The sequence below is a fragment of the Halichoerus grypus genome, chromosome 9 (genome assembly GCF_964656455.1).
Source record: "Halichoerus grypus chromosome 9, mHalGry1.hap1.1, whole genome shotgun sequence".
In the NCBI taxonomy this organism is placed as follows: Eukaryota; Metazoa; Chordata; class Mammalia; order Carnivora; family Phocidae; genus Halichoerus; species Halichoerus grypus.
In genome coordinates this window covers 452866-465834 of record NC_135720.1, presented here as the reverse complement: position 1 = coordinate 465834, position 12969 = coordinate 452866, and the positions used below count along the sequence as shown (strand labels likewise).

The window sequence follows — 12969 nt, the reverse complement described above, 5'->3', positions numbered from 1 at the left end:
TTTTATGACTGAATGACAACTTGAATCTTAAAGCCCTAATCATTACCATTTGCTTCCTAAAAATAACTGTCTCCCTTGTCCATATTTAGAACAGAAAACATCGAGTTTGGGAGCGAGGCTGGCCCTGGGAGGAAGGCGCCTCTTCCCAGGGCCCGCCCGCCCTGACTGGTGCTTAACCCCTTCCTGGCTGTGACCGGCTCTCTCTGCTCCCCTCCCCGGGGGTTGGCAAGTGGAGAACAAGGTCACCGGTCACCACCATCACCTCAGACATGGCCTGAGGGCCCACGCAGGTCACCGGACCCTTCTGGGCCTCTGTTTTGCACAAGCAAAATAAGGTTCTGGGCAATTCTGCCCCACACAAGTCCTGTCCTGGTGGAGAGGGAGCTCCCGGGGGGCAGGAGTCTCTGAGGCCCTGCAGCGCAGCTCTGGGGGGACCCTCCCCCAGCAGAGGGTTCTACAGAAGGGAGGCCGCTGGAGGCATGGGCCCGAGTGTGAAGTTGCCCACCGAGGCTCCTGAAGGACAGACGTGCATGCACCATCCTCAGGCACCCTTGCCTCCTCTCTGCAGTGCTGGGCGTGAGCACAGCTCCCCAGGAAGCAGCCAGGCTGACTCACAGCCATGACTTGCCGCTCTGGAATGGGCTGTCATCACAGGTCTGCACCTTCCTGGCAACAGGAGGAGGACCAGGCAAGTGGCCTGGAGTGACCAGCACATGCTCCCACCAGGGCAAGGGAGGGGCCCTCGGGGAAGGACCCAAACCCAGAGGAGAGTGGCCAGCATGGAAAGGGCATGGCAGGCCATGGTGCTGACGCAGGTCCTCTGGCTGCAGTGGGCATTCCCTGGGGGCCCAGTCTCCCTAGTGCACCCACGATGAAGCAGGAGCACGCGGGAGCCCCCAGGAACCCCAGAGAGCAGACAGACCTGGCACAGGAGTAAGCTGCCCTGGATCAGGCGGACTGCCTGCCCCGAACGAAGGAGAGCAGGGACCCTGCCAGAGGTGGAACATCGTCACAGGTGAGTGGAGGTCGTCACTGAGGAGTTAATACCACGCGTGCTTTTCCAGCCGTCCAGAACCTCAGACAGCATGGCGACATGGCAAGGACTGTGGGAAGTCTGCCATGTTGCGTACCTACAAGCCGGTTGGAGATGCTGCCGAGGTGCAGGGTTGTTGACGGAAGGCGGGAGAGGCCTGGCTCCTTACACGAAGAATCCGCTGAGATTGTCAGTGTTTTCCTGGGCAGTCCCCCCGGCCCCTTTCCCGCAGGAGCTGTAGCCTGGGCCACACCTGCGAGAACACGCTTCCAACAGGGGTTCGGGGCGAGGAGCTGGGGCCTTGCTCTCCGGGGAGACGCGTGCCTTGCCGGCCTTCTCTGCGTGGGACCTTCCAGAGGGCAGAAACACGGAGACCTGGGAGCATCGTCTCTGCCAGATCATTGTTTCCAATGCCCCAGGGGAACCCCAGACGTAACCCAAAGGCACAACAGGGAGCTGGTTCCACAGAGTCGGTCGTGCCCACGCAGGGGCTTTTGTACTTTTGTGGCCATGAAAAAAATAGATTGTGGAAGTATGTTTACTGCTATGTACCAGTCCACAGCCCGGAAATGTCATCAGAATCCACGAAGTGAAGAAACAGGTTACAAGTTTATGCCGCAGATTTCCACTTTGGGAGGAACAAAGCATCAAAAATAAAACAAAATGATAACGGTCATTATCTTGGGTAATGCGTTTCTGAGTGATTCCTATCATTTACCTTCTGCCTATCTTTACTTTATATGCTAGTAAAGTACATTAAAATGCATTAATTTTGGAAAAACTAGGTTAAAAAAACCTGAATGTCTTTAAAGACCATGCTGGTTCTCTCCCAAGGATGAGCCACCGGGCCGAGGACACGGGACACCAGGCCTGGCCCGCCCTCCACCTCACCCCTGCCACAGCTGTGCACCAGACGCCAGGGTCAACCCCGAACAAGGAGCTGAGCAAAAGAGGGGACGGCGGTTGTCAGTCACGCCGGGGCTGTTCAGAAAACCCTGCTCCTCCCAGCAATCGCGACGGTGTCCACCGCACCACCGTGCAGGCGTACCCTCCTCGGACACGCAGCCCCACTGGCCTGGAGCCCTGCACAGAGGACGCGATCCTTGTTGCGACCCAGCACGCTGCCTGCATTCTGGGAGAGTGGGGACCGAAAGTAATTTTTCTTTCCCTCCCAACAGCTCATCGTCTAACCGCCAATGATCATTTTAGCTACGCACACACCCGTAGGCCCAGAATTTAGACGAAAATGCCCTGAAAATAGAAGGGGGAGTAACGAGAACTTTACTGGGAAATCCTAGGGTATTCACAAGAGGTGGAAATACCTCCCAGAAATTGACTCATAGCTGCTGTGTCCTTTCTGTGAGGTCTTGGCAGAAGAGAGGGAGGAAGGAGGCGAGGAGGGTTGCTGAAGCCCCAACCCCTCCACTGCCGCCCTCCCTCTGGGCAGCACCGGCCTCCCGGCTCCTGGTGCCCCATCCCCTTGTCCTCCTCCAGCCGACCCAGGTCTCTCTGCTCCAGACGTCTTTCCACACTGTTCCCTCTAGTCTGCCGTCTTCAGGATTCAGACCGAGATCAGCTGCATGGGATGCTGGGGGTCCTTCTGATGCTGACGCCTCTGTCACCAAACCCAAGCCCACCCTGCGGGTCCCGGCCAGACTAATCTCCAAAACTTGACATCATGTAGTCCAGTTGTCTGCCTTCTCAAACACCTGCGGAACGTCCCCACTTCTTGCCACAGCCGATGCTTTCCATTGTTCTTCCTTTCATGTGGGATGCAAGAAGGCCTGGCAGCCTCTCTGTGACCGTCCACCTGCAGGGACGGCTCCCCGAGTCAATTCGCACCCACCCCTGCTTGCCCCACTGACTGCAGCTCTGCATTCAGAATCGCTGAATTTAGCTCCTAATCATAGGCTGTCTTTTCTTACGTAATGACTGTTTTCAGTCCCCATTCAGTCGGAAATTCCTCAAGGAGAAAGGCATATACATAGGAAATCTCAAAAAATACATGTGAAGGGATTGGAATGGGAATGAGACGTCAGGGAGTTGCCTCAAAAGCAGGGAAGCAGCATGAAACGTGGCCCTGGCTCTTCAGAAAACTAACCAGCCCCAAGAAGAAGTAAAAATTTAAATCACATATAAACTTTGTACGTATTTGCTGAGGAAATGCAGCGTCATGGGTAAGAAAGTCCGGCAATAGACAAGGTGGATTTCCATCAGGGTTCTGGGGAGGGGTGACCCGGTGCCGGAGGGCGGCCAAGGACCCCTTTGATCCCATTGTGCACCTTCCTGCCTGTGCCCTGTTTCCAGGTCAATAAACCAGAGTGTGAACTACACAAATCCTAATCTTCTGGGCCCTTGTTTCTACTGGGGGGAGCAGAAGGGGAGCCAACACGGAGCCACCACCCTGCTGGCCTGGGGGTAGCCGGCCCGGGACGCCCGCCAGGGAGGATATGGGAGGCCGGGGCAGGGCTCCTCAGAAAGGAAGCGGGCACCAGCTCAGGAAGCCGCTCAGGCTCCCGCTGACAGAGGGCAGGACGGCCATCCTGGGCACCCGGACCCACGCCAACACCACGAAGGCAAGCTTCAGCCTCTGCCATGCTTCGTGGTGGCCCCGAGCAGGATGCAGGGAGAGGACGGGGCCAAGCAGATTCGGGGAGTTAGTGGGGGAGACGTCTGCTGCAGACTGCAAGGCTCCTCCCGAGACAAGGACACAGCCAGACGGCTGGGACTCAGACAGCAGAGACCCTGGCCCCCAGTGTGTGACCTGAGGATGGAGACAGCAGGGCCTCCTTCACGTGCCACTATGAAGGAGGAACAAACTATGCACGTCAAACAGCGACTGAGATATCCAACGTGTGGCAGAATTTTCATCATACAAGATGTCTCTGTGTACAAGTTCAGTACTTGAAAATACCTCAAGTGTGTTTTATGTTATCCAACACTTACAGAATCCTCAAGTCCAACGTAGTTCAAGTCCAAGGACCCAGTGAAAGGACCTCAGGGCCCCCTGGCTCACCCAAGGTCACTCAGAAGACCTAGAGGCAGGGAGCCCCCAGGAGCCTCCTCCAGGACACTCTCCCCTTCACCTCCCAGTCTGGGCCCTTCGTCCCGGGGTGAGCAGGGCGTGCATGCCGGTGCTGCACGTCGGCCCTTCCAGAGCGTGTGGGGAGCCCGGCCTGTGATCATCATGAGGTGCTGATCGCAGCTTCATCCGTGACCCTGCCAAGTGCTGGGCCCTGAACCAAACTTAAGATGTCTTCGGTTTTAACCCCCACCTTATCCACATGCATTAGACCTCCGCATCAACACCCTCACTTCAAGTCTTGTGGAGGATCTAAAGTCAGATGAGATTACCCCAAAACCACACTTTTACTTGTACAGGATTCTCTCTTTAGTTAAAATCAGCTATCTTTTTGTCCTTGAGGGTCTGATGACCCAAACTTGCATTTTCCTGTCTTCTGTCCATCTGCTTTAAGGGTTAACCCCTTGATGACTTCAGCCTCCTATCAGTGTGACCACGGTGAGCAGGGGACAGACCACTGAAACAGGCCACATCAGTGGCTCCAGAGAGAGGCTTGACGTGAGACATGTAAGATTACTAATTAATGCAAGGTTTGTATGTTCTCTTAAAAAGGCAAATGTGGACAATTCCAAATTCATAGAACCATAAATGATAGCCTACTGAGAAAATGTTAGCAATTTCTCATAAAAATAAATATACACCAACCCTATGAACCAACAATCTCAATCTGAGGTATCTATCCAAGAGCAATGAGGCGATATGTCTACAAAATTACCTGTAGGATAACGCTCATAACAGCTTTATTCATAAAAGCCGAAACTGGAGACAGCCCACACAGCCATCTCTAGGACGGGGTCAGTGGGGATAAGTGCCCGGCTACTGAGGAACTACATGGATGAGTCACAGAAATGTGCAGCTCTTATCTTTACGACCACATGCCCTCAGTTTACACACTCGTGCAAACGAAAACAGACCTGTGTGGGAAAAGAACCCAGGAGAGTCAGACAGAGATGGACGGCAGGGGCATGGGGGGCGCCTTCTGGCCTGATGTCCCCTGCTGCCCCTCGTTTTGATCTACCTACCCTGTGCTCAGCCATGGTACTCAGCGATGGGCAGAAGCTCTGTGAAGACAGCCACTCTTGAAAAGCAAGCTGCCCGCGATCTACCTTGGCCTCTGCTGAATTTTCAAGGTCGGGGCAGTCCCGAGGCTTGCTGAGGTCTCACTGTTACAGACTTCCTGCCGCACCAGGGCGAAGCCCTCGTCTCTTTAAAATGCACGCGCTGAAGCTGAGCCTGGTCTGCACCAGCTGTGAGTTGGGTTCACTGTTCAATTTTTACGGCTCCAGGGATGAAATGTCTCTAAGAAAGGCCCAAAAGGGTTCTGTCTTGCTCAACAAGGTCACACCCCCTCAGGGGAGTCAGCTCAGCCAGGGGAGTCGCTTTGGCCAATGAGATGCGAGGCCTGACGTGGACCACCTCCGGTACGGTGTCTACGAGCCAACGTGTGAGTCAGAGGCTCCTGGTCCTCTGCAGGGCTGACCTGCAGCCGTCCAGATGAGTGCTGCTGCAACGGGCTGGCTCCTGAGGAGGGGGACGTGGGACCACCACAGCTGGGCCACGACGACCCGCATGGAGTCTGACAGGAGACCAGCAAGCGGTGCTGGAGCAGTGAGATCCGGGGTCACTAGCTATCACAGCATAACCTGGTCTGATGGTCAGCCGTCAGGGGAATACGAATTCAGTACTATGAGGAAGCGTGCGTGCGTAGAAATCTGCGGAGCAATGCCTTTCATGAACATAAATGCAAAAATCCTACACAAAATATTAGCAGATAAAATCAATACAATAAAAACAATAGATAATCCGACCAGGACCAAGTGGATTTATCTTAGCTATGTAAGGCTGATTCAACATTTGAAAACCAATTAATGTAATCTATCACATTAACGGATTAAAAAAGAAAAATCACATATCAATAGATGCAAAGTGTTTGACACACTCCAACACCCATTCATGATAAAAAACTCTCAATAAATTACAAATAGAGGGGAACTTCCTCAAACTGAGTTTTTAAAATCTATAAAAAACCTACAGCGAACATCATACTTAACGGTGAGAAACTGAAGCTTCCCCACTAAGATCAGTTACAAAGCAAGGATGCCTCTTCTTACCATTCCTTTTCAGCATTGTACTGGAAGTCCTTGCCAATACAATAATGCAAAAAAGGGGATAACAGGTACACAAATTGGGAAGGAAGAAACAAAGCTGTTTGCATACAGATGACCTGGTCATCTGTGCAGAAAATCCAAATAACCAGCAAGAAACCCCTGGAACTAGTAAGCAACTATGGCATACAGCTGCAAATTTAATATACAAAGGTCAATCACCTTCCTATATGCCAGTAACGAGTAAGTAGAATTTGAAATTAAAGACACAGCACCTTTTAGGGCGCCTGGGTGGCTCAGTTGGTTAAGCGACTGCCTTCGGCTCAGGTCATGATCCTGGAGTCCCGGGATCGAGTCCCACATCGGGCTCCCTGCTCGGCGGGGAGTCTGCTTCTCCCTCTGACCCTCCCCCCTCTCATGTGCTCTCTCTCATTCTCTCTCTCTCAAATAAATAAATAAAATCTTTAAAAAAAAAAAAAAAGACACAGCACCTTTTACATTAGCACCCCCCAAAATGAAATACTTAGGTATAAATCTAACAAATTATGTACAAGATCTCTGTGAGGACAACTACAAAGCTCTGACGAAGGAAACACAAAAACTAATAAATGGAGAGATGTTCCATGTTTATGGATAGGAGCATTCAATATTGTCAAGATGTCAGTTTTCTCAACTCGATCTCTAGATTCAATGCAATCCCAATCAAAATCCCAGCAACGTATTTCGTGGATATGGATGATCTAATTCTAAAGTTTACATGGGACAAAGACCCAGAATAGCCAGTAGTTCAATAATGAAGGAGAACAAAGTTGGAGGACTGATTACCTGACGTCAAGACTCACTATCAGATAGCTATGATTATCAAGACGTTGCGGTATTGGCAGAAGAGCAGACAACTGACCAGGAGAGAGAGCCCAGGAACAGACCCACGTAAGTACAGTCAGTTTGATCCTTGCAAAGGGAACACGATGGAGCAAAGACTGTCTCTTCAACAAATGGCGCTGAACCTACTGGACATCCACATACAGAAAAACGAATCTCAACAAAGACCTCATCCTCTTCACGGAAACTGACTAAAAATGATTCATAGATTCATTTTGCAATGAATGCAAAATGCAAAACTATAAAACTCCCAGAAGAGAACATAGGAGGAAACCCAGATGACCTTGGGTGTGGCAATGACTCTTTAGATCCAATAGCAAAGTCATGTTCAAATTAGAACCTTCTGCTCCGCAAAGACAAGTCTAAGAGAATGAAAAGACAAACTACAAACTGGGAGAAAATATTTGCATAAGACATATTTGGTCAAGGACTGTTATCCAACATATACAAAGAACTCTTAAAACTCAACAAAAAGAAAACCAACGACTTAAAAAAATGAGCCAAAGACCATCACAGACACCTCCCCAGGGAGGATGTACAGATGACAAGTAGGCAAACTCCACACCATCCGCCCTGAGGGAAACGCAAGCTAAAACCACAGCACCGCTGCACACCTATTAACGGCCACGGAGAGCTCCACGTGCCGGTGTGGACGCAGAGCAGCCGGAAACAGGTACGCAGTGCTGGTGCGAATGCAGACTCGTGCAGCCCCCGTGCAAGACAGTTTGGCAGTTCCGTGCAAAACTGAACATTCTCCCACCATATGATCCAGCACTGATGCTCCTTGGTTTTTACCCAAAGGAATTGAAAACTGTCCACACAAAAGTAACAATATTGTGTGTGATATAATGGTGAGTACATGTCATTATACATTTATCCAAACCCATAGAATGCAGGACAGCAAGAGCCAACCCTAACGTAAACTATGGACTCTGGGCGACAATGATCAATTCTAGCAAATGTAGCCTCTGGTGAGTGATGCTGATAATGAGGGAGCATGTGTGCTCGTGTGGGGCGGGGGGCACATGGGAAACCCCTGTACCTGCCCTCAATTTTGTTGTGACCCTAAAACTGCTCTAAAACAAATCATCTTGCGGGGGGCAACCCTAAGGTAGGGATCCACAAGTTGGAAAGGGTCTATTTCTGCCCCTGATTTATCTAACTCATTTTGTGAACCACAGTTTAAAATTTGCTTCCCCCCCCCCCACAAAGCCAGTATAAGGAGTAACACAAATCAATGCAAGTTGGCAAAAGAAAAAAATTGGACCTCAGATGGGAGGGATTGGACGAGTCACACTGCAGGGCACTTTAGCCTCTCCTTTCCCCCTCCGCTCCCCTCTGGTCCCCTCCCCCTATCTTCCCCCTCCCCCTCTCCCCCTACCCTAAGTATTATGTCTCAGGAGCATCATTTAACCTGAATGTTTTCTTTCAAAACACATATGGGTTTTTTTGTGTGTACTATATTCTTAATGAATTTTCTTGAGCTATAGAACTCAGTCTGGTTCTTTTTGTTTGGGATTGCATTGAATCTATGGATGGTTCCGTGAAGATCAACCTCTTTAACATAGTAAATCATTGCATGCAAGCGCTCTCCAGAAAGCATCCTCCTGAGCACCTACAGCTTCTTCCTGATGCCCCTCAGCAGAGCTCTGTGCTTCCCTTTCTCGCCACATTATTTCCTTGGGCACTTTAGAGATTTTGTTGCTATTGTGAATGCATCTTGCTTTCATTATATTTTCTACTAGATTACTGGTATAGATAAACACTGTAAATTTTGTAAGTTTATCTTAAATTTGGCAAACTTGCTGAATTCTCTTGCTAACTCTAATTCATTCATCTGTTGAGTCTGATGCTTTTTCTATTTAAATGATCAGAGTGCATGCACAGAACAGTTTCCAGTTCTTGAGTCACTGGTTTTCTTCCCACGTGACATCAGTAAGGACATTTTGTGCTATTTTTAACAGAGTCGTAGTGAATCCTTAAGTCCTCTTTCCCACCTTAAAAGCGGTATTTTATTCATCATGATTTAGTTTACAGTAGGTTTAGAATATATAACTTTTATAAAGTTAGAGAAGCTCTTTTTATTTAGCTTTCTAAGAGTTCGTATTGGGAATAGATGCTCAACGTTATAAATTGGCGTCAGATAATGTTGAACATTAGAAAATGCCTTTTCTGCCCCTCTCAAGGTAATTGTGATTCTCTGTCGTCAGCCCTTAGCTGACCAGCTCTTCGGCCGCCAGGAGAAGGGTTGGTTTCTGTGCCTGCGAGAAGCGTCGCAGCCGGGGATCACTCGTGTGGGGCCGCGGTCTCCAGGGCCGGGCGTGTGGATGAGGAAGCGGGAGCGCGAGGAACAGCCCACGGTGCCATGTGCGCAAGCTGCCGAAAGCTGAGGCCACGGAAACAGGCAACGGTCTTCACTGGCCATTGGGGAAGAGCCAGAGCAAGGACAGCTGCCCGGCACATCCCCCCACTGCTGCGTCCGGGCCCCCAACACACACACCGCATTCTGTGACCCACTGGCTTCTCAGGGTCTCTATGCCCCTCAAATGCACACATCTCTCTTCCTTTGGTGGTTCTCCTTAGTTAATTCAGGAGCCAACAGTCATGCTGGGGTCCATTTTGTCAAAAAAAATGCCACAATCAGGCTCAAGGTAGCAAAAATTAAGATCAAATTTGAAAAGAGAAAAAAAAAGATTCTCATCTCCTACCTCACGTTGCCTCCGGGAGGACATGCAGCTTTGCTTTGGAGTGGGAAAAGAACCTCTAACCCAAATGCTCCCTTCTCCCCCAGCCAAACCCACAGACTGGAAGTGACATCAAATAAATACGGGTGTGAAGCAAATCCTCTGTAAATATTCAGAACACAGGTCTGTAGTGACCATCTGCCACAAACAAGTCTGCTCAGGAAACTCCAACAACGTGTAGAATCAATCAGCAAAAAGTCTCTCTGTTATGAAAACATATTGATATGTCACAGGTTACATGGCATATTAACCAGGGACGTTCAGGTTGCAGGTTCCAGAGAAACAACGTAGGCCAGCCTCATAAAACTACGCTGCAGGAGGTTTACTGGCCCCAGGAATGTGAAGCAGCTGGAGGCATTCCCCCTGGGGAAGGAGGGAGCTGCCCCAGGACAAGGGCCCTTCCAGACTCCACAGCAGCTCATGCCCCCTGAGCACCCACCATGCACAGTGCGTCAAGCACTTCCCTGTGTTAACACGTCTGCTAATCGAAACAACCCTCAGATCTAAGGTGCTACTAACATTTCCTTTTACTGATAAGGATGGGAGGGCGTAGAGATTGAGTAACACAAGCACATGTCAGAACTTCCGCTGAAGCAGACTGCTTCCGAATCCTTGAGCCCCCGAGTGAGCCAGGCAGGACTGTCCTCACTCCCGCTTCTCCGGGGTCAACCTCACCCTTTGCCCGTCTCTCCCCTCCACATGGCACCAAATGGCCACCAACAGCTCCAGAACTCTTTATGTGTAGGCTTTTTCCCCTGACGACGACGGGCTTCCTTGTGCTCCTGCAGCTCAGGTGGGATGGCCCCAGGAAGCGCTCTCCTGGGACCCAGAGGGAAGTTTGGGATCATGCATGAGCCTCCCTGGGAGATGAGGTGGGGCCAGGAGCCACCCAACAGGGACCTGCTGCCTCCAGCAGAGAGATTTCCGAGCAATGTGGTCAGGGCTCTTTCTGGGTTTGATTTCTTTTTTGAAGCTCTGTTTATTGACCTAAATTTTAAGATTGATGTGTTTCTTTAAAATTATAAGTTATGATATGAGACTTCCTGTTTTAACCCTTCAAGTGCCCCCTATGCTGAATAAATATTTTTATAATATTTTTTTATAATCTACTAACTGATTTCGTTTCCCAAGCACTGAATGGTGTTCCTTAAAGAAAAAGGAAGACAGCCATGGATTTGCCCCATGAGAGAAGAATGTGCTTCCCCCCTGGAAGGAGACCCTGCCTTCTGCAGAGAGAGAGAGCCTTGCCTTCATTGTATCCCTCCGCTCTGGGGATTATGGATTCCCACCCCGCAGCCCCTTTCTCCTTGAATGTTAAACTAATGCCTTCGTTACTGTCGATGGCTTGAATTGTTTTCATAAGAAGAGTGTTAGGGCTGCTGCAGATGTATTGTATTTATATTTTTAAATTCGTGACTAAATTATAAGTATTGGTTTTATTAAGTTATACCATTAGCTTCTTTAATAAACATTTTCAATTTAAATTTCTGAAAAAAGAGACTTTAGCTAAAAAGACTGGCATTAAGAATGAGAAAGTCATAAACCAGAGACCATTATTCACCTGATGGCAACTACCCAAACTGAAGCCTCCTCAAGTGGAAAGAAAACGCAAGATCACAGAGCTCCGTCTTTAATTAACGGCGGGGGGTGGGGGTGGGGGTGTCACCCGAGTGGAGAGTGGCGTCTTCAGACCTAACGCAGAGGGCAAGCTCCCCCGCCCCAGGCTCTGTGCACCCATCAGAAGGTGATGCATCTGAGCCAGTGCCCTAAGTCAGCTGCTTCGACTCAGGTGGACCCTTCCCAGGCCGAGTGTGCAGTCGAGGATGCTGCTCCCTGCCCAGCACCCCGTGGGGACATGGACGCCCTTGACGCCTGCACGCGGGCTGGCCTTCCCCCACCCCTCTTAACGCCTGGTTTCCTCGTCTGCACAGTGGGGGTGAGGACACCTCCGCTCCCTGAGTCTGGGAGGGCGGGAGCTGGGGCTTATCCCCCTCAAGGTGCTCAGCAGGGATGCAGGACCTGGTCCAACACATACAGCAAACTTCTGACGCAGAGGCCTTGAGAGTGCTTCTGCCTTGAGGGGCACCCACGGTAAGGTTCACCAGGGAGGAGGGTCAACGTGCAAAGGGCCACGGATGGGGCCAGGGCAGTGCAGACCCCACAGCTGCCACAGCCTCACGCTGCTCCGGGGGGCCCTGTGGGGCGCAGACCTCCGCTGCTACTCACTGCGACCACTTCCTCCAGGACGCACGAGGCACAAATACAGGACTCACCACACAGAGTGGCAATGATGACAAGAAGCATTTCTGTGATGTGCTTAGCCCCATGGACACCCCCCGAAGGGACCACCTATGGTCTGTGCAGTCACGCAAGAGAACAGGCCGCCCCTCCCTGAACCTACGTCACTCTGCACGGCCCTGGGCTCACCATTTGCTTTGCTCTAGGAAAAATGGAAGTGAAGGTCTTTTTTATCCAAATGTCCAAGTGACATCTATGTTTCTGTAGCCATTTTGACTCTTTCCAAATACTGCCGGAAACGGGCCTCCTTCCGTGACACCGTCCTGCGAGGGCTCCCGGGCATCTCCGGCAGGTCCCTGTGCCTGTCATTCCACAGATGCGGGAGCTGGAAGTGGGAAAGGCTTGCCCCAGGTCACATTCGGGGAGTGGGGAACCCACTCAGACAATGAAGATTAAAACAAAGTAAAGCAAGGACCCCACCCGTTTATACATTTGTCCAAGGATTGAGAGGCTCACAAGCGTCTATTTCCCACTAGCTCATTAGAAATCATACCCAACCCGACTGAAAGAGCAAAACCTCTCGGAAACTAGAGGACAGTCAGGCTTACATCAACTATGGCTGGCCACCTGCCGGGCTGTTGGGCTGATGGAAGTCACTGGGGGACACACAAAACCAGTCCCCGGTTGCTGAAGGAGGCTGGGACACAAGGAAAACGATGACACACTCACACAGCGTGGGGGAGGTGCTTCATGAAGGAGCGACCCTGAGCACTGCCCCGAAGACACCGAGTAGAGCAGAGCCACCTCCGAGCAAGGGTGCGGAGGGCTCTGTAGAGCATGAGGCTGGAGGGTCCCAGAGAAGGGGCCGCGCTGGAGAGCATTATG

At 50.8% G+C, this 12969-nt stretch overlaps 1 long non-coding RNA gene across 1 annotated transcript; it reads left to right on the top strand.

The window, feature by feature from the left end:
- The first annotated feature begins 665 nt into the window (after positions 1-665).
- LOC144378919 (uncharacterized) lies at positions 666-3376 on the top strand. The gene is made up of 2 exons (XR_013440870.1): positions 666-1015; positions 1868-3376. It is a non-coding gene; the product is annotated as an uncharacterized LOC144378919 (long non-coding RNA).
- Positions 3377-12969: the final 9593 nt, after the last annotated feature.